The sequence below is a fragment of the Mus musculus genome, chromosome 15 (assembly GCF_000001635.26).
Source record: "Mus musculus strain C57BL/6J chromosome 15, GRCm38.p6 C57BL/6J".
Classification (NCBI taxonomy): Eukaryota; Metazoa; Chordata; class Mammalia; order Rodentia; family Muridae; genus Mus; species Mus musculus.
In genome coordinates this window covers 63,402,271-63,424,619 of record NC_000081.6, presented here as the reverse complement: position 1 = coordinate 63,424,619, position 22,349 = coordinate 63,402,271, and the positions used below count along the sequence as shown (strand labels likewise).

Below are 22,349 nucleotides of genomic sequence, written 5' to 3'. Positions count from 1 at the left end.
TGAAGATTCTATGCCCCAGTATAGGGGAATGCTAGGGCCATGAAGTGGGAGTGGGTGGGGTGGGGAGCAGGGGGAGGGGGAGGGGATAGGGGATTTTCAAAGAGGAAACTAGGAAAGGGGATAGCATTTTAAATATAAATGAAGAAAACATCTAATAAAAAAGGTAATAAAAAAGAATCTGTTCTTAATAAATAGATAATTTAAATAAAAATGTGTCTTATATGTTAAGATATCTCATATTTATATTAAAAAGAGACACTGATAGTTTTTCTTAATTAAAAATTCTTTCACTGGCTTTTCTATTGTGCCTTTGAGAAAATATCTACAACTTTTACTCCAGCATAAAGTCCTCCAGCTTGCAATCCCTAGTGCTTTCAACTTTATTGCCAAATCTTCCTTATCCCCAAACTCTACATAACTATTTAAATTTATTACATAGATTAATTTGTTTCTTACACTCTTTTTTGTCTTACCAAAGGCAGATTTCCTCTGATCACTTTAGATTTTTTTTTTAACCTCTTTTACGTGTCCTGTGTCTACAGTGCTGTTTTGTTTGTGACAAATAACAGAATTCTTTGTCTCTGATATCTAATTGACTTTTCTGGGGAGAGTGGGGGAGAGTATTAACGAAAGCTATGTCCTTTCTACTAATCTATGTGTCCAAATGCCCATTTAAATTGGACCATGGAATAGGACTTTGTTGGCCACTCTGGATAAACAACATTAACTGAGTCATCTGCTGTAGAAGAAAATGATACTTTTTTATGCAGGGAAGAACTTAGTTTTCCTAGCTTCTGGGAGTGTTCATACCTAGATGGCTTTGAACTCTTTTCAAGATCTTTCCTTGGTAGAGGCAAGCCACATCTAAGAATAAACTCCTTCCATAGAGCATCCCTCTCCAGTGACAGATTGATTTATAAGTATAGGGGCTTGCTTCCCCATTCCAAAATTGGAATAATATGAAGGAGCCATCATGACTTCAGGACTTCTCATTCCTATGTGACAGGTATAACTGTGGGGAAAAAGGTTAGGGTATTGTTTGCTTTACATTAATGTATTCTGTATTTCAGCTATATTTACAATTCTTTGAAGAGTTATACCCTATCAACATACCTTGATGATTATATATTATTTTTCTGCTTTGTATTTATAATATATTATTATACAACAAATATCAGAATTATTCCTTGTCAGTATAACATGACAAATGAATAAAAAGATGAGAAATATATTTTTGGTGAATGAATATGTGTGTGTGTAAATTATATTTTTATAAAAAATAAACATATCATCCATAGAGTGCTATATCCTAATCTCCTTCACTTAATAATGTATCATGTGCTTTAAAGCACATCAATAAATAAGCATTTACATGATTTTTTAGATACTGCTGAGGAGCTGACATTTTACCTCTATGGACTTATAATGCTTTATTAAAAACAATTCTTCATTTCCTTATCTTCAAGTTGTTCCCTTTTCTGCATTGGTGAATGCAGCAATACAATGAAAACTTTTGAAAATAGTTTTGCAATTTTTCTTGGGATAACTTTGTAGAAGTAGAGCTGTAGATTATAAATGGCATATTGTTAGTCTTTTAATTCATAATGCCAAATATCCTTCCAAACACATTGAATGAATTTGATTTCCTACCAGCTGCATAAACAAATATATTCTTAGCCTTGATGTGATATGGATATTAATCTTTCAAAGCAGTATTTTCTGACTGTCAGAAAATAGTCCTTTTTCAATGTTAGCTTTCATTTTCTCTTTCTCCTCTACATCTTTTCTTATTGACTTTTAGGTGTCCTCTATATGGTGTGAACATTAGTATTTACCTCATCTTATATGTTCCAAATATCATCTATATTCGTGTCACTTGTCTTGATAAGGATGGCAATAGTGACAGTAGTTAGGCTAGTCCAGTTTGTGTCTTGTTATCGCTATCCTTGGTAGTACTGTTTTTGCTGTTACGTTTGATGGTGGTGTTGGTCCTGATGATGCTGTAGTTTACAGTAGTCATGGTGATGATGCTTTATTTTATTTCACTAAAGTTTAATTCTATCATTATGTTAAAAATAATTTTTACATGTAACCCCATGTGACAAAAGACCATTGCATTTATACATACACCTTTAAAATTACATCTGTTAATATATACATATATATAAACATATATGCATATATCAATATATATTATATTTTATGAGACTATATGATCATATATTATATGTTCTAGTATATATTAGATATATGTATGTGTGGTGTGTGTGTATACTCATGTACCCTTTAATCTTTATCTCGGATTAATTCGATATATAGCTTGTATTAGTGTGAAAACTTCTTGAGACATTTACAAGATGAGGCTGAGCTTACTGCTCCCAATTAGAGACAGCTACACTGTATCGTGAAGTGTCCTGAAGAGGTAGAGAGTGGATCTAACATGGGGTGCTGAGAGAGTGTGTCATCAGCGACAGATGGGTATCTAGGGGCATGGATTGCCTGTGTCTGCGTAGGGGCTCATGGAGAAGCTTGTTGCTGATCGTCTGACACTGAGGGATGTGCTTATGGGGGATGCAAGTAAGTGGTAAGCTGTTTTTCCAAAGCTAGGCACTGGTGATGGCTGACTGACTGGTAAAAGCAGATTCACTGAAAGGAATTGGTGATCAACTGAACAGGCACAAAGCAGTTCTAGCATTCACTGTTAGAAAGGTTACAGAAAAACAAAACAAAAAAAAAATAAACAAATAAAAAAAAACCCCAGATGTTTCCCAGTATCATGGGGCTTTAAAAATTCTGAAACTTATAGAGGAGAAAGTAGGGAAAAGCCTCGAAGATATGGGTTCAGGGGAAAAATTCCTGAATAGAACAGCAATGGCTTGTGCTGTAAGATCGAGAATCGATAAATGGGACCTCATAAAATTGCAAAGCTTCTGCAAAGCAAAAGACACCGTCAATAAGACAAAAAGGCCACCAACAGATTGGGAAAGGATCTTTACCTATCCCAAATTGGATAGGGGACTAATATCCAATATATATAAAGAACTCAAGAAGGTGGACTCCAGAAAATCAAATAACCCCATTAAAAATGGGGCTCAGAGCTGAACAAAGAATTCTCACCTGAGGAATACAGAATGGCTGAGAAGCACCTGAAAAAATGTTCAACATCCTTAATCATCAGGGAAATGCAAATCAAAACAACCCTGAGATTCCACTTCACTCCAGTCAGAATGGCTAAGATCAAAAATTCAGGTGACAGCAGATGCTGGCGAGTATATGGAGAAAGGGGAACACTCCTCCATTGTTGGTGGAATTGCAAGCTTGTACAACCACTCTGGAAATCAGTCTGGCGGTTCCTCAGAAAATTGGACATAGTACTACCGGAGGATCCCGCAATACCTCTCCTGGGCATATATCCAGAAGATGTTCCAACGGGTAAGAAGGACACATGCTCCACTATGTTCATAGCAGCCTTATTTATAATAGCCAGAAGCTGGAAAGAACCCAGATGCCCCTCAACAGAGGAATGGATACAGAAAATGTGGTACATTTACACAATGGAGTACTACTCAGCTATTAAAAAGAATGAATTTATGAAATTCCTAGCCAAATGGATGGACCTGGAGGGCATCATCCTGAGTGAGGTAACCCAATCACAAAGGAACTCGCACAATATGTACTCACTGATAAGTGGATATTAGCCCAGAAACTTAGGATACCCAAGATAGAAGATACAATTTGCTAAACGCATGAAATTCAAGAAGAACAAAGACCAAAGTGTGGACACTTTGCCCCTTCTTAGAAATGGGAACAAAACACTCATGGAAGGAGTTACAGAGACAAAATTTGGAGCTGCAACGAAAGGATGGACCATCTAGTGATTGCCATACGCAGGGATCCATCCCATAATCAGCTTCCAAACGCTGACACCATTGCATACACTAGCAAGATTTTGCTGAAAGGACCCAGATATAGCTGTCTCTTGTGAGGCTATGCCGGGGCCTAGCAAACACAGAAGTGGATGATCACAGTCAGCTATTGGATGGATCACAGGGCCCCCAATGAAGGAGCTAGAGAAATTACCCAAGGAGCTAAAGGGAACTGCAACCCTATAGGTGGAACAACAATATGAACTAACCAGTACCCCTGAGCTCTTGTCTCTAGCTGCATATGTATCAAAAGATGGCCTAGTCGGCCATCACTGCAAAGAGAGGCCCATTGGACTTGCAAACTTTATATGCCCCAGTACAGGGGAACTCCAGGGTCAAAAAGGGGGAGTGGGTGGGTAGGGGATTGGGGGGGGTGGGTATGGGGGACTTTTGGGATAGCATTGAAAATGTAAACGAGGAAAATACCTAATAAAAAATAAATTAAAAAAAAAAAGAAAAAAAATTCTCAGTAGGGATCCACGCCCTGAGAGCAATGAGTAGGGAAGAATTTGATTGGATTTTTTTCATATTTATTCACTTTGCATTCTGTTCACTGCTCCCTCCCCCCTCCTCCCAGTTCTACCTTCACATACCTCTCTCCCATTACCTCTTCCTGAAGAAGCCCTGCCCTGGGCCCTACTCTAGCACAAGAAGTTGCAGCAGGACTAAGCCCATCCTCTCCCCCTGAGGCCAGACAATGCAGCCTAGCTAGGGAAAAGGTAACTATCCAAAGGTAGGCAACAGAGTCAGAGATAGCCACTGCTCCAATTGTTAAGGGACCCACAGGAAGACCAAGTTGCACTTCCGCTACAAATGTGTAGGGAGCCTAAGTCTATCCCCGTCGTGGTCTTTGAATTTTGATGTGTTTATTTCTTTCTAAATTGTGAATTCCTTGAGAACAGAAACCTATTTCTCCTCTTTACCCCCAGTTCTAAAACTGCGGCTGGGATATGAAAATGTTTAATATCTTGAAATCAGGAGCTTGGCTTTCAAGCCCAGCTAAGGCCAAGGCCAAATGCTACAAAGCACCATTTAAGTGACAGTAGACTCACAGGTTCTTTGGAATTTGCTTCTTGAAAGATTCCCTGAAATCACCAACTACCACTTATTGACACCCCCTTTGTGGCTCTCAGGTTCATATTCTAGAAGGCTGGCATAAGACAACAGAAACATCTCCACCTGGGATATTCCATACCTGGTACTAGAATTTTTGCTTAAGAGCCCACTGCATGAAGGTTCATCAGTAGTATATCCATGCAGGGAATCTCCATTCAAACTCTGAATTATATTTGACATTTTGGTAACAATAGAGCTCCTCATATCTTTTTCATGTACTTTTCATTTTGGTTAAAATTCTTCTCTCTCATTCCCTATTCCATCCCTGTTTACACTCTTCTGATCCCAATATTAGGATCTCTACTTTCATTTTTACCTATGTACTACCCCATTAGTTACTTTTCTGTTGTTGCGGTAAAATATCGGAACTAAAAGAAAAACCTTACAGAAGAAAGGTTGATTTTAGCTTACAGTTCATTTTGAGAGGATTAGTCCACACATGGTAGGAGAGGCATGAGTTGGAACCTAGATGATCATATATCAATCTATTCACAGGCAACAAGGATAAAACATGAAATAATGTGTGGTTACCGCATCCTGCATCCTCCACTACTCCTGTAGCAACACCACTAAGCAAGGACCAAGTGTTCAAATACATGAAGCCCTGAAGGACATTTTTTTTTCATTCAAATTCCCACATTCCCCTTCAACCCTCTTTGGTTAGACCTTTCTGTCCCCAGCATTCCCCCTTCCTACTTTCATTTTACTTATATTCTATCCTTCTTCTTAAAGTATCACACCAGTGGCCCTTTTATTGCCTCCTTGCTTCTATAGATGCTCTAAGTCAGACATACAAAAATAAGATTCAAAGCCCAGATTCACATAGTCTGGATTGCCTCACTGAAGATAATTTTCTCCAGTTCTGTCCATTTGTCTGCAATTTTCCTGATTTTGTATTTCTTTACAACTGAATAAATTCCATTGTATGCAACGCACCATATTTATTTATTACTCATTTAAATGTTGATAGAAATCTAAGCTTATTGGGAACAGAGCAGCAGTGAGCATGAATGGGCAGGTGGTACTGTGGAAACTGAGAGTCCTGTTTGTGTTTGCCCAGGAGTGCTGTGGGTCATGTGATAATTGTATTGCTAGCTTCTCGAGAAGCCTCCAGACTGTTTTCTGATCTGAATACACGCGTTTATGCTTCCACAGATAGTATGTGAGGGTTTCCCTTGACTCTATGCACATCAGCACTTGCTGCAATTTGTAGTCATGATATTGGCCATTCTAACTGGTGGGATGGAGTCATAAAGTGCTTTTAAATCTGACTTTCCCTGGAAGGATTAGCATGTTGAACTATTTTTAAGTGTTTGATAGATATTTGTATGTCTCCCTTAGAAAACTCTTTGTTTAGTTCAATGGCCCATTAAAATACTTATTTTTATTATTTTTAAGTTTCACATATGTGTGTGTGTGTGTGTGTGTGTATGAATGTGTGTATGCACATGAGTATGTGTGTGTGTGCATGCATGTGTGTATGTATGTGTGTGTAAGTATGTGTGTGTTTGTGTGTGAATGTGTATCTGACAGGAGATTCAAGTGCCTGTGGAGATCTAGGCATCTGATTTACTGATCAGGAGTTACAGGTAGGCATGAGTCCTCCAGCAGAGATGCTGGGAACTGAGAGCAGGTCCTCTGCAGGGGCATCATGCATACTTAATCACTAAGTCATATCTCTGGTGCCCATAGAGTGAATTTTTTTTTTTTTGCTTGATGATGTTTATTGCTTTGCTTGATGTTTATACGTTTTGTTGAGGTTTTGTGGCCTCACCACACTTCCTGCTTTCTCCTTGTTTCATATGTGTGCCTGGACATATGATCATTCGTTTCCCTGTTCTTCCTGCCATGCCATGTCTTCTCTGCCGTGCATGGAGATTAGATGGTGCCTAGTCTTTCTATTCTAGGCATTAGAGTTGGTAAAGGTATTCCTCTCATTTTATTGACTGCTCCTCCACCTGATTGACAGTTTTTTTTGTGCTACAGAAACTTTTCAGCTTTATGAGATCCCATTTATTATTCTTTGTCTTGCTTTCTGTGCCACGGGAGGCCTGCTCACAAAGTCCTTGCCTATGTCTAGGTGTTGAAGCATATCCTCTACTTCTTCCTCTTTGATGTTATTAGTTTTGATCCATTTGGACTTAAGTTTTATGAAGGATGATAGATGAGGCTCCAGTTTCATCTTTCTAATGTTGATGTCTAATTTTCCCAGTACCATTTGTTAAATAGACAATGTTTATCTATGGCATCTTTTTCAAAAATCAGGTAGTTATAGTTGCATGGACTCTTGTCTAGGACAGCTCTTTTATTTATTCCATTCTTCCTCATGGTGTTTTTGGGACAGTACCACTCTGCTTTTGTTACTATAGCTTCATAGTATAACTTGAAATCAGAAATGCGACATTGCCAGCAGGCTTCTGTTAATTCAGGGTTACTTTGGCTCTCATTGGTCATTCGTGATTCTGTATAAGTTTTAATAACCCTGGACTTTTGATTATGATTGCATTGCATCTGTAGATTCCTTTTGGCAGGAGGATCATTTTCACAATATTGATTCTTCAATCCAGGAACATGGGAAGTGATTGGATTTGAAGCCCACTCCACAGGAGGGAATCTATGCCTAGCAATGTAAGCCCTGTCAAAACTCCCATAGGCCTAGGAAGGAACTTGCTACTGTTGTTTACATAAATTGCCTTAATATAAAATTGCTCTCTAAATAACAATGGTTATAGATATTAAAAATATTACTCCCAGTTTTAATCAGAGAATCCTCTCTTTGACATGAATACTGGTTAATTCAGAGAATCATATCTTCTTCAAGATGCTGAGAGAAGTGGCTCATAAAGGTTCAGTCCTAAACATGACATACTACTTTCCTCTGAAGTTCAGGAAACATTGTAGAAGGGCGGGGGTTGGGGGGCAGACAGAATGAAAGGTAGAAGATGTGGCGTGGGCTAAGACGTGCTGCTGTCTTTAGAGCCTGACACAGCCATGCAATCACAATCTCACAGCAGATATACCTGTCTTCCCTAGATCTGTAAAAACCAGAGGGCTTCAATGGTTAATCAGGGAGCAGAGAGGAACTCATAGAGCCCTATATCTCCCAAATGAACTGGTGACTACCGATGGATGAGATGGTCACTGTGTTCAGTTGTATGGTCACTGAGAAGCTCATAATTCTTCAGTGAATAGTTTTTAAGTCATGGTCACACAGATAGATATGTCTAAAATTAATGAGTCACAAAATAAAAATGCCTGACTGTAGTGATTTTTAAGGAAAGATCAGACTGGGCTAAAACTGAAGAGAGGGGGATAACTAAGAGACAATGGAGGTGAGAGTAATCATAATGGATAATATATGTATATGAAATGTCAGAGGTGAATGTAATTGTTGTGAACCCCCAAATTATTACAATAAAATGTTTCAGCATCAGTTCAGCTAACATTACTTTATACTTCTATATAAATCAGTATGAAATACTTTCTGTGGAGTACTTTAGGGAGTCTTTATACAATCCTTTGGAGAATCTACCATATTTGTCTCCTTTTACAGATGAGAAGAGCATGAAGCTTGGGAAGTCCTGAGTGAATTACATGCATGTTGGGGTGAGGGTTGGAGGAGTTGTTTACCACCCTATACTTGATAGAGCTTTTCAAAATATTTCTCAATATGGAGTATCTTACAATGACCTAGAATTGAGAAGGGAGTGATTTTAAAACACATTGGAGACTAATGTCAACAGATATTGTGTGGCAAGCACCATTGTATCCAAATATAAATTAGTCTGCTCAGTGCCTTGGCCTGGCAACTGTTCTGGCTTTCTGTCTTTAACAAATGTATATCTTGAAGTTAAGAGAAATGAAGTCTCTGCTTCTCTCAGCTGGTAACTGGCTGAAAAGATTTTAGACACTGCGTGGTGCCGTTAGGTTCCAGTTGTGATTACATTGCCCAACCCCTGCCTCCTGTGTTTCAAATCAGTGACCCAAATAGGCCTGGTTTTTGATAAAGCGACTTAATTATGAGCTCTTTCGGTGAGAGAACTTTAGGTATAGTTTCTAAAACTTTGCTCTTTTCCTTTGAAACTTTAACCTGTAATATGAATTTGAGTAATCCAAGAAAGATTGTGACTAATCTGAAATCCATTCCTGTGCAACCCAATCCCTCACACTGTGGCTTTGATTGCTCTGAAGAGAGTGATGAGTTTTCCCATTCAACATTACATTATTTTCTAGCTCGCTCACAGTCTTAGGGTGATTAATTATGGGATGCAAAAATAGGAGGGAGGTGTGATGAGTCTGCAGGAGCAGCCTGGGCAGAGGAGTGGAAGCACAGCCCCACCCTTAAGAAGAATCAGACTTGCAACTGGGGGCTCACCAGATTCTCTTTCCATCCTACAAGTGATTTCCCAATTAACTCTGAATGACCAGAAATTTATTTAAATACACAGGTGCTTTTGCCTGATGGCACAATGAATTATCAAAAAAAAGACACTAAAATTCTGTTAATGTGGTGGTTTTCTCTAATTTTAGTTTAGACAATTTAAAACTCATTATGGAATACCTTTATTGTATTTCAATTTGTCTTGGCAAAATTAAATAAACATTTATTCCCACAAGGCTTTTAAGAGCAATGGTGATTATGCTTAGGAAGAGAAACACATAGAAAAAGCATTGTAGGCAAATAATAAGCTAATTAGTTAATAGTTATTACAGAATAGCTTTTGTCTCACTAAACTCCTTTCACCCAGGAAGAACAAACTCCTTACAGATTTGCTGAGTGACTGCATCACAGAGGGTAAAGTGTGCTGAGTTCTTTCTCTGGGTCAGTAAGAGTTCTTCACCTGTATAGATACTTTGTGATTTTATATGGAAAATAAAAAGAGGTTGATTAGCATTTATTCAATACCCATTAATATTGTCACCATCTTTCAGACGCTTCTCGGGGATGGCAAACCAAGATGAATGGATTCCTGTCCGCAGGTCTAAAGGTTGGGGCATGTAAATAAACCAATACAGTCATCGCTGCGTCAGGCACATACACAAGTTTCAAGGTAGAAGAGACGCCTTGTTTCCTGACATTTCAACTGAAGACCTTCCTGTAGAGAGTGATATTTGAGTTATTGTTGAAGGAAGAGATGCATCAGATTAATTTTCCTTAATATAATAATTTCTGCTTCTATACTCCTTATTGTTCATGTTTTCTTTTTAAAAAACACATTTAGATTTATTTTTACTCATGCATATGTGTGTGTGTGTGTGTCTGGGTCTTTGTGGCATGCATTCAGAGGTCCACAGAGGCCAGAAAATGGTACTAAATCCCTTAGGTCTGGGGTTACAGGTGATTGTGAGCATTCAGCACGGGTGAATTCAGCTAGGAACTGAACTCCACTCTCACGGAAAAGCAGCAAGTGTTCTTAGATGCTGAGTCATCTTCCTAGACTCAGTTTTAGTTTTCTTTATGGCTAAATGCAATTCTATCATGTATGCATACTGCATCTCCTACATTTAAAACCATGTGTTTATGAGTGCATTTGTGTCCATGTCATGAAATTAGAAAGGGCATTCTGAGAGAGGAGGAAGAAATCTCAAGTAGGGTAAAGGAAAGGGTATTGGAAGACATGTGACAAGAGGGCACAAAGGAGGCCATATTGAGAAGGGATGGGCCAGTTGGAAACAGGAGCACCAGGGAGTTCAGTAATGGGTAGATATAAATAACAACCAAATTTAATAAATATATGAAAATGTCATAATGATACCATTAATGTATAATATATTAAATTAAATTGTAAAAAAATTAAAAGGAAGAGATGAAAAGTACAGTTTCTTCTCAATAGTGATGTACTCTAGAAACAATGAGAATGTAGGAAGGAAGATGTGAAGAGACAGAACAAAGGGGAAGGGCCATTGTCTAGAATATCAATGAGTGATAATCTCTCTCTTTAATGGATAACCCACTGATATTTATTGGACGTTGATTTTTGGAAGTCATACTGCTAAGCACTGAGCCTATCTGAAGTTAAAGTGGCATACCTGCATTTGCCCTCATAAATATTCTTCTGGTTTGGAGTATAAAATGATGATTTAATTACCAGCCATGCAGGAGACTGGGGACAGTGGGATACTGTGCTTTGGGATTACACAGCCTGGAGATTTAGCCTAACATTCTTTTTTTTTTTTTGGTCTGAGGAGTTAAGAAAGGGAAGAAGGCAGACTTGTATAGGAGTCAAAGCCAGCCAGGCTAGGGAACAGCATCAACCACAGGAAACATAAGTATTCAAGGAGACATGAAGTCAACCAGACGATAGCCTTTAAAGTAGGAGATGTGAAAGATGAATCTGAGGAGATGAGTGAGGGTCACCTCATAAAAGATATTAGCTAAGAATTAGCGAATGTCATATGGAGGGCTGTAGGTGTTGGGGAGGCCAGCTGAGGACAATCAGCAGGGGAAGAACATTAATTCTGCATTTCCATGGATTGCAAAATTTAGAGTGGTTGGACTTCTGCACATAGCTTTTGGAATTAAGTTATGGAGTGCTCGGGAAGGACACATTCAGGTCATAGAATGCCTAGGCTCTTAACACCAGACTCATCATGTGGCAACTAGAACTGGCTTGCCTGTATTCCAAATGCCTCTTGCTCTGTGATCTCTGGCTGTAGTCAGGAAGTCAAGGGTGAATGTTCCTACCCACTGGATGGATGAAGAGGCTACATCTCTGACTGATTCAGACACGTGGCCACAATTACGTGTTGTGTGATGGTTTTGTAGTTGAGGCAGCCCCAGACTTCTGGCTCACTGCCCTGGTGCACTGCCTTTGCCTCAGAATTTACTGTGTGGGTTTTCATGGACCATTCAAAGCCAAGTAGTTCCCGAAAACAAAAATTGATTACTTTTCTCTATTTCAGTCTTCAGAATGGCACAGTGTTTCAACCATGACTGCCCAGACTTTCCTTTGTAATACTCCTACCATGCTGTAAATTACAACAATGTGTGCAATTGTGGGATTATCACAAATGAATTTCTGTGAAGTTCTCACTTTCCTCATAAGCTTTCTAAATTTCTCTCCAATAATTTAAATTCCTTTTACTGCTTTTATTTTTTTATTCATTCGGATGACATAGCAATGACTATAAAAGTAGTCATAGTTACTCGTTTTTAAAATACTTATTAATTTGTTTACATGTATATGTTCCTTGTGAGGATATATGCATGTGGAGGTCACAGAACAACCTTGAGTATTTTATGCCTTCCATCTTTCATGGTTTCTAAGCAGCTGAATACAGGTCAAGTTTGTGCAACAAATACTTTTTCTACTGTGCCATCTCCCCTGCCCATCATGGTCAATTCTTATCACCTATCACCTGTGCCGATGGTCGTTGTTCTCTATGGCCAAGGCCAGAGGATTAATAACTTTCTTAAAGTGATGGTTTTATATAAAGGTTAAGACTTAATATTTATGTTTGAGATTAATAACCATACAGAGTTTAGGAAGAAACTGTGTGTTTAGTGTTCTTGTTAGAAAAAAAAATAAAGATACAGGTGCTAAGGGAGGCTGACTGAACATCCCTAAGGGTAGTGGCACAGTCTAGACAAATGCTCCCTGCCTTTCTCCGGTAGGACTGCGGTGGCATAGTCTATTCTAATCATTGAGGTTGTTGCAGAGAACTTTGTGGAATGACTCATAAAGTAAATAGTAAAGTTTCATGTCTCATGCTGGAGTCAGTAGAAGTTAGATAAAAAAAATTTCTCAGGAATCATTTCGGGGGATGGGAATGGTGAGATGGGAGATGGGGCTATGAGGGTAGCTAACACGATTACCAAGTTTCCTTGAAATTTCCAAAGTCTGGGACATATTTCCCAAATATGATATGTTCGGAATTCCTTTCTAATCACAGCATGTTTGTTATTGTAACCAAAGTGATCTGCTGGAGAGGAGTGTGCTTTCTGGTGTGGAACAGCCATGGTGTGCAGCACTTAATTAACCACTGCTTTATTTATTTCTAGACACAGGGGCCGATTCTGCAGATGACTGGGTTTCACTTTTGTGGGTGGCAAAAAAAAAAAAAAAAAAAAAAAGAGAGAAAGTTTCACGAAGTAAAATATATGTGGCAGCAACTGATGGCCTTACATGTTTTCCTCCTCTGAGTCTTAGGAGTGGAAACTTCTCTTGTCCGCGGTGCACAGAAGCAGGCGTGAGTTATGATTATGGTCTTTGCCTTGTAATTTCTGTGTCATCAAGATGTGCTCTGTTTATTACTGCACTTAGAAAGCCTTGGGATATTAGCCACATAAAGTCTCTGTCTGTGGATTCGATTACCACACCCATCAGTTGTTCCAGGAAAGTGAGACTGGAGAATCATCCTTCCGGGGAGAAGGCATCCCTGCTTGTGCAGTCTACTGGGGACGGTTTGTGAGAGTTCATTATATCAGGAGTGGCCCCTAGGGAGCCCCTGGCTTATCTCTTTGTCTTCTCCCTGAGCATCTGAGGAATTGACACTCAGAAAAAGAATAGTTCAAAACCGTAGCAAAATTGAAGATGTGGCTTTCCAAGAACATATTCTCTGTGCAGTGGATGGGTTATCCTAGAATCTAGCCAGATTCCTTTGAAACTTTTTTTTAATTAAATAAATTTAATTTTTTACACTCTAAAAGTTGCCCACTGTCTTGGTCCCCCCCCCCCCGTCTGAGTTCTCTACCCCCTGCCTCTGCCTCTGAGAGGGTACTCCCCTATCGTTCCACCCACCACCACCTCAACCCACCAGTGTCAAACACATATGAGATGAAAATGCGGGGAGTGAATTACCTAACTGACAAACTTGAAGAAGTATGATGTCTCAGTCTTCATAGAATAAAAAGTGGAGGTGTGTTTGGAGTTTAAAAATGAAAGATGGCACAAAAATAGCTCTGATTTTTGTAAACAGCTCTTTCAAGAGCTTTTTGTATCTCTGTAAGGAAAACAAATGACCCCCAAAGGAGTTCATGGAACATGGGTCCCTTATTAGTAGAAGGGAGACCTGCCTTCAAATAGTTCCATTCTGTGGAATGTAATGAATATTTTCACAAAATTCTAAGGATTAGTATTCCATGTGATATTAAATAGTGTTTACACTAGAAAAAATCATATAAAATTTATATAGACAATGTGGTCATAGTAGGAATCCATAAAGAAAAATTTTTATTAAATTATGATAATAAAAACCAAGTATATGCTCATTGATTTAAAATACTGTTTAAATATGTTTTTACAAAGAAATGGGGCAAGAGATTAGTATACAATAAAATTTTATTTGTTAGAAAATAATACTAAAAACTTTTCTAATAACTATTTGGGAAAACTTTTGCCTCTTTTGTCCCTTCCTTGTTCCATCCCTAAACCCATCCCTGCCTCCTTCTCTCCCCACTACCTCCCTCTCTGTCTCTCCCTTCCTTCCTTCCTTCCTTCCTTCCTTCCTTCCTTCCTTCCTTCCTTCCTTCCTTCCTTCCTTCCCTTCCTTCCTTCCTTCCTTCCTTCCTTCCTTCCTTCCTTCCTTCCTTCCTTCCTTCCTTCCTTTCCTTCCTTCCTTCCTTCCTTCCTTCCTTCCTTCCTTCCTTTCCTTCCTTCCTTCCTTCCTTCCTTCCTTCCTTCCTTCCTTCCTTCCTTTCTTTCTTTCTTTCTTTCTTTCTCTCTCTCTCTTTCTCTCTTTCTTTCTCTCTTTCTCTCTTTCTCTTTCTTTCTCTCCTTTCCTTCCTCCCTCCCTTCCTCCCTTCCTCCCTCTCTCCCTCCCTCCCTCTCTCTCTCTTTCTTTCTTTCCTTCTTTCTCTCTTTCTTTTTCCTTTTCTTCCTCCCTCCCTCCCTCCCTCCCTCCCTCCCTCCCTCCCTCCCTCCTTTTTCCTCCCTCCCTCCCTCTCTCTCTCCCTCCCTCCCTCCCTCCATCCCCCTCCCTCCCTCTTTCTTTCTTTCTTTCTTTCTTTCTTTCTTTCTTTCTTTCTTTCTTTCTTTCTTTCCTTCCTTCCTTCCTTCCTTCCTTCCTTCCTTCTTTCTTTCTTTCTTTCTTTCTTTCTTTCTTTCTTTCTTTCTTTCTTTCTTTCTAGCATGCATGTTTCCCACATGGGAAGAGGTGAAAAGACAACTTGCAGAAGGTATTTCTTTGTCCCTTGATTCTGAGGACCAGACTCTGGTTGTAGTTCTGGTGTTAAGTGCCTTTATCTGTGGCACCATCGTCCAGGATCTTTGTGTCTTGATCAGTGGAAGCATGAGAAGGAAACTTACTATTTTCTCCATGGGAGAAGAACTTGCATCTCCTTTAGTTATTTTTGTGCTGTTGTTCCTGTAATTTTATTTCAATAAATTTTGTCCTTTCATACTTCTCCTGTATTTACTCATTTATTATTATTATTTTTTTTATTTGTCTTCAAGAAACCTGAGGCTCTTTTCACTTATTCTATTTTATATAGAAATAAAAAAGGTCCTGAACCTGATCAGTCCACCCATCCATCCATCCAATCATCTATCCATTGGCTCAACAAAAAGAGTAGGATTCCCTATCCTCTAATGGTCAGTTGAATATAAGGTCCCCATTTAAGACTTTCATTCTATTTTTTCAAAGTTATTTACAGGAAAAGGATAATGGCAGTAATCTGTTCTTTATCTTCATTTCCAAGAAAACCAATCACTTATTTTAGCCACCATTCCTTGTGAAGCATTTGTCTGACTAGACTCTGTTTCTCATAATATCATAAGCCAATGGCTAGCTGAAATTCCTCCACTGTACTAGAATTCAGCATTAGCATTTCTTCAATATCTGGTAAAAATATCCATTCACATAAACAGAATCTCCATAAGAACACATGTGGAAGTTCTGAGGTAATGTCTCCTTTTTCAAAAAGCTCCAATTTGGAATTTTCCAGAGTGACCCATGGAGCAGCTGGTTTTGTCTGAGATTCTCCATTCACACTGTAGAACAGGCAGGAGAGACTCTGACTGTCTGCTATATTTCAATCAATGCAAGACTTTTTGTTTCACAAAGGGTTCTTATTGCATACGGGAAAAAGAATATACTAGAGGTTCTAGGGCTAGGGAGATGGCTCAGTGGGTCAAGTGGTTCCCATGTAAATGTGAGGTACTAAATATAGATTCCCCAGCTCATCCACCCATAAATGCTGGGTATGTGCAGTGTCCCACATATAATCCCAGCAGTCAGGAGGTGGAGACAGGACTCCCATTATAAGCTGGCTTAAGTAGATTGTACAAATTAGTGAGCTCTGCATTAGTGTGAGAGATCTTGTCTCAAATATGTACAACTGAGAGAAATTGATGAAGACATCTGGTGCCAATTTCTGGCTTACACATGCACACCATATATAGACATAGGAGCCTTCAATCTTGGTCATGCTCACATATATGTGAACATGTATATGTATGATGTATGAACATCACTCACGTACAAAATGAAAAGACATAAATGCACTTCACAGGGAGTAGCATTTTCTAAGCATTTTAAATATTACATTGTATTCCAAAAAGCCATTCAGCTTATACATTTATGATTTAAGGTATATTTTATGTATCTATGTACATTTCTACTATCTATCTATCTATCTATCTATCTATCTATCTATCTATCTATCTGTGGGGCTGTAGGTGCGTGGGAAAGAGAGGAGGGGGAGAGAATCCGAGTCCCACCAGAGTTCCTGTGTTCTGGGTGGGTAGATGCGGGAGGATTGCCAGACACTTTCCATGTGGCCCTGGGTGGGCATCTGGTTGTGTTAGGCCACTGACCCCACACAGTGGGTGGTAGACAAGGGGCAGCACCAGGTACCAGGTTTTCAGTCTCTGGCATCCCACAGCTGAATACAGTGGAGAAAGTGAGAACAGAATAGGGGCCCTTGGGCAGCACTCAGTCCCAGAGATAAAGGAAGAGAAGGCAGAAGGAGAGGGGGCGCTGGGTGGTTCCCACGCAGGTGAGAGTCCTTAGTCTGGTCCCTGGCTGCAAAGTAGGAAGGCCTCCTGGCAGGAGGTTAGACATGGCTCCTTAGGAGAAAGCCTATCCCATTGTTCAATCACAGCGGGCCTTCATGATCAGACACAGTCTATGGTTTTAGAGCTTTATTGTAGAAAGGCAGGGAGAAAGGAGAGAAGGTAGAAAGAGAGGGAGAGAGGCTGACCATGGCCATGAGGAGAGAGAGAGAGAGAGAGAGAGAGAGAGAGAGAGAGAGAGAGAGAGAGAAGAGAGAGAAGAAAGGCTAGAGAGTAAGAAAGCTTAAAGATCTTGAGAGCAAGGTGGAACCAAGCAGCCCCACTTACAGTGGGCCTTGTTATCTTGATGTTTCTAGGTAACTGTGGGGAGGAGTCTATCTATCTATCTATCTATCTTCTATCATCACTATAATTTAGATTACCATCATCATCTATTTTTTATTGGTTCTGTTTCTCTGAAGAAATCCAATATAAGCGGGAAGTAAACAAACATTCCCCCTACCCCAGATTACCCTGGAATAAAGTGATAGTTTACAATGGGAGTGCTCTAGGCCACTTTCTCTTGATGTGTGTGTGTGTATATATATATATTCAGATGGATAATTTTGTTCTATGATGAAATATATATTATATAATTATAATTATATTGTAATATATATAATAGTTCATATATATAGTATTTGAGTAATGATATAAGTGTTACAACCATTGAGTCTTGATCTGTAAGCCCCAAACTGTTTATTGTCTGATCTTTACAGAAGTTTGCCAGCCCTCATGCTAAACATCGCTACTTTGATGCCTTATATACCTACACTCATAATTGACACATCCCAAAACATGGATAACAGCCTGGGCACTCATCCAATGGACATCAGCCAATAAGAGACAAACATCTCATGATGTCCCCTGTCCTGAAAACATAGCCATGCACAAGTATTTTTTTTTCTTTTCAAATTTAAAGTAGGTAACATAGAGGGAAACAGATAAGCAAGTAACTACCTACACAATGATGCATAGACAAATGCCCTGAGATAGAGTCATGTTTGGGATGCTCTGAGGCAGGAACCTCTGTGTTAGTCCAGAATGAGAAGCATGAGGGAAAAGGATAAGAAAATGCTCTTGGGAAGCTGAAACCTTGAGACAGTGAGCCAGGGTATCCAAGGCAGGAAGTAGATATAAAACACTGGCAACCCAAATCTCATGGGTCAAAAGAGCTCTTCATCCTGTGAATCATCTCTCAGTTATCATTACTTAGTCTTTATTGCAACCAAATACCAACTATTCAAATTCATCAAATAAAAATTGCTTCACCTCCTTGACAGCACATACAATATAGCAATTCATTAAGGGGCCTTTTACCTCTTGTCTGTGCTCTGAATATGTTTTGATAAACTTGTTGCTATTCCTATGTTGTTTGAGTAGCTTTTGGTTGGGTTACATTTGGATTTCTCAACTGGGTTAGAAGCAAGCCAGTCAGAATCAGTCATGGGAACTTCTTTGTGTCTTTCTTTTCATGGATTACAGCATAGTAATTAGATTGTCAGTGGATATTTGTTGGTTGACCCACAAAGAGATTTTCAAGTCTTTTTCTTTTGTGTTCCAAGAAGGTGTGAGGAGTGCATTCATACAGAACATCTCAAGAAGAGAATAGGAACTTTCACACACACACACACACACACACACACACACACACACACACACACACACCACTCTATCTTAACTAGTTCTTTCCAAAGATGGTATCTTTATGTGATATTTGGAGGCTTTGCTTATCAGTTTTCATCTCTTTGTTGAATTATTTTCCTATTCAACCACTCATAAATTGTCTCTGGGATACAGTTTTGGACTATTATATTTACTTAGATTTCCAGCACTGGTATTAGAGAACCATCTCTTGAAACAGTCCATCAGGGCATGAAATAATATCTTGTGTATCAGTCAGAGACGAAATATTTTTTTCTTGAGAATCAATACATGCAACAGTGACTGTTAATATGCTGAGTACTCATAGCTAGATAGGTATCTTCTGAAGATGATCTGTCTTTAAAGAGCAACATTATCAACTGAGTGTAGTGGTCCATTAGTATTCTTGGGTAAAACAAAGTAGGATGGACTATTTTAAAATTTCCCTGACAAATCAGAGCCAATACCTGGTCCAAATGCATACATTTCTTTGGTACTTTGTTTTTTTTTCTTTTTTTTTTTTTCCTTTGGTACTTTGACCGTAACTCAAGAGAATAAGAGTGTCCTTCTAAGTTCCTATAGCAGTTGGCTTTGCCCATGGCAAGGAACTTTGCTATTCTCTGTGTTCAATCTTATTGTCACCCACTTATTTAGTCAGATAGTTTTTGGGCACATCTAGTGAAAACTGAACCACAAAAATGAACAGTTGCTGTTTATAAAGTTCACACTGTTACATAATCCAGATGACAGCACAAGTGGGAACTGCTGCAGATATTCAATGCTAATTGCGAATTTGACACTTGCAGACAGCAAATGTGTCAGCGAGGTATCCAGTTTTACTTTAAACAAAGTCTTGGTGCAAATGGAAACTTCTGCATGGGTCTATTTCATTGCAGTTTTACATGCTAAGGCCTTGGGTGGGGTGGGGACTAAACTGTGAAACATTGATTTTCTACAAAATTCTTAGTTGATTTCGCCAGTAGTCAATACTCTGGGGGTACTAAGCTATGTGCTTATTATGGTGTGGGTTCATCTTCTAAACATGAAGCTGAATAGATCAGCTATTGGACCATTTATAGAACTAATTTTCATCATTCAAGCAACACATCACAATTACCAGAGATTTCCATTTAAATAGTTAAGGGGAAAAAAAAACACACAAATGAGAATTGACTAAAAACTATCATGAACCTTTGCTTTTGTTTACTTATTATGCTTCATCATTTTTCATCTTGTGGCTTTTACAACGGCACAGTGAAGATATACATTTGGAGCCAAGGAATAGAAACTATGGGATTTTCTCACATAAAAAGAAATGGGTGATTTTTTTTCAGTCGTTTAATTATAGCTGTGTTCTACTATGATTTACTTGGTATTTCTATGTTGGGTCCCGGCAATCACTACACAATGGTCTCTATATTCATGTTCAACTGGGAGAAGAAAACAACCAAAGTTTTATTTTGAATTTTTTTTATTATTGAAAATAGATACTCTTTCCCCTCCCTCTACTCCTCCCAGCGATTCCTCACCTTCCTCCCATCAGGATCTGCCCCTTCTGTCTCTCACTAGAAACCAAGCAGGCTTTGGTATGTAAGGGATAATATAAAATAATAAAATAATAAAATAAAAGGAAAATAGAAAACAACAGCTAACACATTGAAATTGTACATAAAAGAGCAAACAAAATGAAAGAACCCAAAAGAATGCATGCATAAACCACACACACACACACACACACACACACACACACACACACAGAGCCCTGACATGACATTATGAGACAAGGAACCTCCAAAGATGCAGTCAAGCTCACTTTCTGTTGGTCATTAGGAGGCAGAAAGGCTAATGTTTAGAAACAACATGTAAGCATTTCAGAGTTCAAAAATCTAGTTCAACAACCATTGTAACAAGAATGCAAATTCAGAGCTTGCCATTCTAGACTCCATTGTTTTGTGTCTAACTGCCTCCTGCTCTCTTTCTCTCTCTCTCTCCTCTCTCTCTCTCTCTCCTCTCTCTCTCTCTCTCACACACACACACACACACACACATGCACACCCACACGCACACACACCTATCTGTTTTCACGTGTGATTCTTGATTGCTTGCATCTTGCATCATGTATTAATGTTTGCCCAATAAACAGACCGATAGAAATAAAACCTAGGTTAAGACCTGCTAATAAAAGATGTTCCTTCCATTGTTTTACTAAAGCTATGGAACCCTCACATGTTGCTGAAAGGAACTCATCTGCCTTCTGTGGCCAGCTTGATGCTTCCTCTTATCATATATCTTCCCACTTTAATTATCAAATATGAGTAACAGTTGTGCATATTAACTATTTAATCTAGACAAATGGGTCTAAGGGATGAATTAAATAAAGAATCTCTTTAATACCTAGTTGATCTCCCATTGGGTCTGCAATCTCCGTCTTTCTATATTCATTTCTCTGAAAACATCGACCCATTGAGCTGCTCATTTGTCTGTCTGCAGGGATAGGCAAGGGCTCAGTAGGAAGGCAGTAGTAATTAGAATGATGATTAGAATGACAAGGGCTTTGATCAACTGTGCTTCCATAGGAGGTGAAGTGGTTTGTCCAATATAAACTAAGGAGTGGCTGTCACTTTTGGCTGTATAAGCTCACTCTGCAGGACCATTCCTAAAGCAAACATCTGGTACCAAACCTTCCACCTTCATCCTATCCCTAATCAGATGGTCTGCTACAGTCCCCTTATTGTTGATTGATATTCCTTCCCATCTCATCTCCATAGCAGAAGCCTGGTGGTGATATCTCTTTGAGGATTCTTTACTTTCTACACCTAAAACTCAGAGCTGATAATCCTCACATCTCTGTCCCTATCATTTCATGACTGTCATTCCATCAGTCTTCATGACTGACATTTTTATAAGAATGATCTGTTATCTTCAGCACTGAAGATTTCTCTTTAAATGATTCTTCAAGTTTTTCAGACATTAGTTTGTTGAAATAGGGTTTGTTTGGCCAGTGGGGTCATTATTGATTTCTAGGGTTTTCCCTGAACTTAGGAAAAATTCTCAACTCCTTAATAAGATCTTACTCTAGAAATGAGGTCATTTTCTTACCTCTTCATTGTCTCTTCTCCGCTCCTCCTTGGCAAGATGGATGCCGAACACACTCTTAGAGTCTCTGAACTCTAGGAGAAGTTTGGATAAGTTTAGATATTATATATCTGTCTGGAAATAATCTTCTCTTTCAATCTATTGTGACTGGTTGAATCTTAAGGTTTCCGTCTACAAGGGACAAACTCTGAGAAACCTTCCTTGATGTCTAAGGGTCTAGGCTTGCTTTGTCGCTGCATCCTAGCCTACTACCTCATTGAACATTGAACATTACATTGGTAAACTAAGTCATATCTTTGTAGCCTGGCACGTGATAGTTGTTCAATGAATACTCACTGAAGAAATGACAGGCTGAGAAAAAGTGAATTGGGGAAGTAAATAGTTACTTCAAATAAAATATGTAACTTTTTGCCTTAATTATCCAACTATTTTGAACAGAAGCCTGATGTGTGTGTGTGTGTGTGTGTGTGTGTGTGTGTGTACACGCATTCGCATAAATGCACATATGTGCACACATGCCAATATTTGACATAGGATGTAAGTGAGTCCTTAGGCTTAGCTAGATAGCTCAGTC

At 39.0% G+C, this 22,349-nt stretch overlaps 1 long non-coding RNA gene across 1 annotated transcript in view; it reads left to right on the top strand.

Annotated features, from left to right (window-relative positions):
* Positions 1-10,223, top strand: part of Gm20740 (predicted gene, 20740) — a 65,212-nt gene extending 54,989 nt beyond the window's left edge. Inside the window, exons 3-6 of the long non-coding RNA NR_045279.1 lie at positions 7,610-7,670; positions 8,596-8,648; positions 9,791-9,837; positions 9,975-10,223. This is a non-coding gene — a long non-coding RNA (predicted gene, 20740). The remainder of the gene's footprint in view (positions 1-7,609; positions 7,671-8,595; positions 8,649-9,790; positions 9,838-9,974) is intronic.
* Positions 10,224-22,349: the final 12,126 nt, after the last annotated feature.